At 45.1% G+C, this 5,462-nt stretch overlaps 1 long non-coding RNA gene across 2 annotated transcripts; it reads right to left on the bottom strand.

Annotated features, from left to right (window-relative positions):
• Positions 1-969: 969 nt before the first annotated feature.
• LOC120665992 lies at positions 970-4,290 on the bottom strand. 2 transcript variants are annotated; one of them, XR_005671500.1, is made up of 4 exons: positions 3,697-4,290; positions 2,210-2,303; positions 1,694-1,727; positions 970-1,227 (listed from the first exon to the last, which is right to left on the bottom strand). It is a non-coding gene; the product is annotated as an uncharacterized LOC120665992 (long non-coding RNA). The 2 variants fall into 2 exon arrangements; XR_005671499.1 differs by having other exon boundaries at positions 1,694-2,303.
• Positions 4,291-5,462: the final 1,172 nt, after the last annotated feature.

Raw genomic sequence — 5,462 nt, 5'->3', positions numbered from 1 at the left:
TTCTGAACCATCTTATCAGTCACCCCTCTGAAAGTTGCTGGAAACATGTACATTGATTTAACAGTATATATTCCTTTCCTTTCAAGGTTTCACCACGTCTCATCTTCCTGGTCATTTATCTGAATGTTGTTGGAACCCAGGACTCTCACAGCTGCCTATCTCTCTTGCTCTCGACACGAACGCGAGGTAGAAGAAGAACAGTAGCCGGAGCACACAGGAATTTCCGCGCGGCAAACGCCGTGGAGCCACTGCTCCTATATCTTGGCCTACATCACCACAAAAATGGAACCGACGGAGTACAATGAGGAGCACAGGGGTTTCTTGTAGGCCGGGGAGCTCTCTCCACGACGGCGTTGCGTCCGATCCGCGGAACGTGCTCGCCCACGACTAAGCGCCCATGCTCGGTCATGGTGGCCTACCTCGCAGGATCTTCGCCACGCACACCGCTCTCTCAACACCTCCACGACTCAACCAACCCCGAAGCCAGCGCGCAACACCCTTGCACACGACTTGCAACAAGAATCCGACTCGAGCTCGAACGTACACCGAACGACCAAGACGCGACTCAACGCTACAACATATATGGGCTTCTGCGATGTTTCATTTGTCATTGAAAGTGGTATTTTCATCATTTTTCATAATATGTGACATTTGCGTGACAAAAATCGGTTCGTCACCTATACCATGTAATAAAAAGTCTTCTGCGACAAAAAACATGTTTTTTCATCATAAATCTTATGACGATTGTTCTAACATCACTAAATTATGACGCTTGTTTTTCGTCATTATTGATACAAAGAACGTCGCAAAAATCATATGGCTGGACAACTGTACATATGCCATGTAGGATAAAAAACATCATAAATTTTTTGCCCCATATGACGTGGCGATGACAAGGGTATGATGTGGCATCTCCATTACGACAATTTGATTCATCACAAAATATTTGGTGGCCCAACAAGATTCATGTAGCACAAATCATCACATATAGCACAAATAACGGACCATGAAGCCCGTATCATTTTAAAATACCAGATCAAAATATTCACAAGTTGTCACTGATAATATTCACATATAGCACAAATACATATCCTAGTTTGCTAGACATAGAAACATGGGCACATAAATATAGGAAGTCACGTAAATGTAGGAAGCCACGGGGCCAAAATATTGCTTTTTTACTTCATTGGGAATCCTCCACAGTCTACTTGTTTTGAAAGTAGCAATCTGCAGCCATAAACAACATGAAGAATCAATTAATTCAAAACATCAACATAGACTTTGCAGATTAGTGAATCACATAGATAATTTTTTTTCCTTATTCTCTGAAATATTACTTGAGATGCACCCGCACCCATATTCCATTTGGAAATTTTCACATTAAGCTTACAAATTGTAGCACTAAATAATATATGAAGTATTTATGCTAATCTGAGCATGCAAAAGCTACTACAGATACAATGTTACATAAAGTAATAGAAGATCTAATTCTGATAGGATTGAACTAATCATATGCTAGAAGCCTAGAAGCCTAGCACAACCTAAGGATCAAACACAGAATTAATTTTGACAGGTCCAGGAATGACAGCCTAAGGATCACATAGTAGTTCCTAACTCAAATTTGAATGTATACTAGCAGGATTGCTGGACTTATAATGATTTAATCTGAGATAAGAACATATGCTAAGCTCACCTAGAATTATGCAGAGCTTTCATCCAAAGATTACCTGAAAAGAGCAAAAATGAGAACTATAAAAACATCAAGTTGTTAAATTATTGAAGGCCATCATCATTGACAAAATTAAGATACAATCATCAACTAAAGAAAAAAAAACTACTGTGAAAGGACACAACTCTCTTACAAAACATGTTGACAGCCTCAAACATCTTTCTTGTAGTGAGAAGATGATCTTTCATAATTTAGAATCGAAGAGTGGCCATAAATTGAACTGAATTGGATCCTATTCTAAATAGCACAGACAAAAATAGCAAGAGATGATTTCTAAATTAACATATGCACACTTTATAATATTAAATACCAGACATAGACACACTTTTCAAGACATAGAAGAGATTTCAAGAACAACGTCACATTTAGAAACAGATTCATTGTCACTGGACTCAGGTTCCACACAGAACACCGTACCAAACTATTCATATTTAGAAACAGAACACCTTATCAGACTATTCAGATTTAGAAACAGAACACCTCAACTTGAGCATGTTTCACAAGGGCTGGCTGTGTAGCTTGAATCTCCCACAGCAGAGAGCAAAAATGTGAAGCCTTTTGCTATTTCAACTCCCTGGAAACAGATCAGAGTAAGAACAGCAGAACTAATTTGAAAAGATCAGAGTAGACATTGCGGAATAAGTAAGGCAAGCTGAATCGTCACAAGTCTTTGATTCACGTATAAATGAGTCCAAATCAAAGAGATACCTGCATAAAAATCTATGATTCAGGCATGCTAAATTGTCAAACAAAAAAGTCAACCGAGATACTATTGCTACCTTAAGCTAAAGAACATATAGTACTGCACAAATTTCAGCATTTGCATATTTTTCTTCTGAAGTTTGAACCGAGTATGAAAATTGTGAATTACACAACCATATTAGTTGGAGACCAACCATCTGTATTTTCTAGACCAAGCCCTTTGCTATTTTTATGAAAGCAGGACCTTCAGCAGTTGATCCTAGCACGCATCATCATCTAATATGGCAAAAAAAAAAAGGATTTGGAAAATGCCAAGTTCAGCTAGGCGCTAGGCGGATTCTAGGCGGTGACCCACTGCCTAGCGCCTAGGCGGGATTAATCGCGCCTAGGCGGTTCTAGGCGTTTTTCTAGGCGTTTTGTATATATACTAATATTGCATATATTATCTTCTAAAGATAAAAATAAACAGCTAAATAGTGAGCCTAAATAGATAGAAATGCTGGCCTAGATAGATAGAAAGGCCCAAGAAGCAAGGGCCCAGCCCATCTCCCCACTCCAACCTTATCCATCCATCTCTGGTTCCAGCCGCAAGACTCACGCCCGTCCTCATCCCGTCCTCATCGTGCCTCACCCGCACTCACCCCGGAGCAGCAGCGCAAGGTAGAGAGAGCTGGAGTAGCCGGCGGACGGCACTCACCTCCATCCCGGAGACGGGGGATCTCGCGGCGGCGGCGTGGTATCCGAGGCAAGCGGGCGAGCAGCCGCACAAGCAGGGGAGGCTCCCTCTCCGGCGCAGGGGAGCAGCCGCACGAGCAGGGGAGCAGCCGCAGGTTCCGCTCCCTCTCAAGCGCTGCCTTCTCCCTTCTCCTCTGCGCGCCCTCCGTCGCCTGCGCTCGCTGTGGTCCGCGCACGTCCGTAGCTCCTCCGCTGGACGCCGCTCCACCACTACTGCGCCCTTCAACACCACCTAGTCCGCCTAGATGCCCGCCTAGCCCCAAATCGACGCGGTGCCCCTCCGATTAGTGCCTAATCGGGCCTAATCGGCGCCTAATCGCCGCCTAGTGGAACTTGGGGAAAATGTGCAGTTTGCCTCTAGTTGCACATAAGAGTCGTCCAAAATGCTATATGTATCCTAAACATGCGTGTCATTTAAGCATGGTGATCTGCTAATCATGGCATCACATTGCACCTTTGAAGTCAACAGTTGTCTTTTCTCTACCATATATACCCACATAGACATTTCATCGAACAACACGGATGCATACCTGAGCTGGTGCTGGCGGTGGCAGCCTGCTCAGTCGGGGAAGGTGAACAGCAGCGGGGCGGCCATGTGTCCCCGACTCGGGGCGCGGGCGGCCCGTCGAGGAAGGTGCCCGGCAGTGCGGGCGGCCGTGCATCAGGCTGGCGGGGCGGGGTGGCTATGCGTCGAGCTGGAGAAGCATCATGCTTGAGAAGCCGTGCAGAGCATCTGGATGAGGCCTGGGCGTGGGCGAAGACTAAAATTGGGTGTGCCACTAGCCCCGCGGAAGCACGGAGCCCCTACGGGCGTCGTTGGTGGCACCGGGGATGCATCAGCGCCGGCCTCCGTGGAAGGGGAGAGGCGGGAGGCGGAGGCCGCAGGGACGGTCGTGGGCCGTGCGCGCGCCGGCGCGGGGAGGGGGCTGGCCGCCTGACGCGCTCCGTGGCGCCGGGCGGTGGTGGCCTAGCCTGGAGTCGACGCGGATCGGGGCGGGGACCAGCAGCCGGGCGGCGGTGAGGGCTGGGGGCGGGGATTGGGGGCGCCGTCGAGGTGGGTGCCCGGGTGGGTGCTCGGTCCTCTGGGGTAGTCGGGGGCGGCAGGTAGGAATCGGGGATGGGGATGGGAGAGGGCGAGTGGCACCGGGCGGTTTGGATACTTAGGGTTTTTATTTGGGCCGGCTAGAGTTATTGACCAGCTGGGCTAAATTTGATATAAGCTCGGTTCTTCGATTAATCAAGCAAAGAACTGAAATAATTGAAAAAAATTCAGTTCCTCAGAACACGAAATTAAAGTAGAACCAAATTTATAGCTTTTATTTTTTTCGGTTTCAATTCTCAATTACTTTGATTCGGTTCTTGATTCTCTGTTAAATTTGTTCGGCCTAAGTTGGTCGGTCTTTTATCCATCTAGGATCGATCGACATGTGAAATGGACGCTTGGGAGATATCGAGCTTGACCTCAAACTGCCATAGTCTTTTCCTTCAATATCCAAATGAGCTAAGGATGAATGGATCACAAATATTAGTCTACACGATGAAAAAAAAAGTCGTAGCAGGTTTTGTCACATCAGAACACATAGTTTTATGGTAAGGTATTTAGTACTTGAGCATGAGATCCAATATTCAATCTCTCAATGATCCATATTTTTTGTATTTAATAATAATAATAATAATAATAATAATCATCATCATCATCATCATCATCATCACCACCGTGTCAGCAAGATTGACCACCAAATAAATTTTCTGATTAAAGTTGTCATAGCTGATCTCGCGGTGCAGTGTTAAGCCGTGAGAACATCTGCGTTGAGGGGGTTGAGGTTTGATTCCTCAATTAGATGTATTTTTTTAAAATTTTAAACTTGTGGATCTAATTCATCACTAAGTAAACCCTTGTGACCAAATAAAATTCGTCACGATATGATCTTCATCTTGTTTATGACGATTTCTATTTGGTTTTAGCAATTAACATCATGTTTTCGTCACTACGTCATACTGCCTCTAACAAAACGTCACAAAAGAAAGTGGTCTAATGACGTTTTGATCAATCGTCATGAGATATTCGTCACGAAAGGTCATATTTGTTGTACGTGAACACACACATGCCGTGGCTTATTTGCTAACAAATGTTGTTAAGTTTATCTAGCAGAAGATCCCATTCTTCCACTTCCTTACCCCCAAAAGGCCTCCTAAAGTCGATGTTCCACTCATCTTCATCCCAACAATCGCACACCAGCACCTCATTGTTTCTGCAGCAGGAGAACAACTTAGGAAATTCTAGCTTTAGAGGGAT

This window comes from Panicum virgatum, chromosome 3N, assembly GCF_016808335.1.
Source record: "Panicum virgatum strain AP13 chromosome 3N, P.virgatum_v5, whole genome shotgun sequence".
NCBI classification, from domain to species: Eukaryota; Viridiplantae; Streptophyta; class Magnoliopsida; order Poales; family Poaceae; genus Panicum; species Panicum virgatum.
This window is presented reverse-complemented; position numbering and strand designations above follow the sequence as displayed.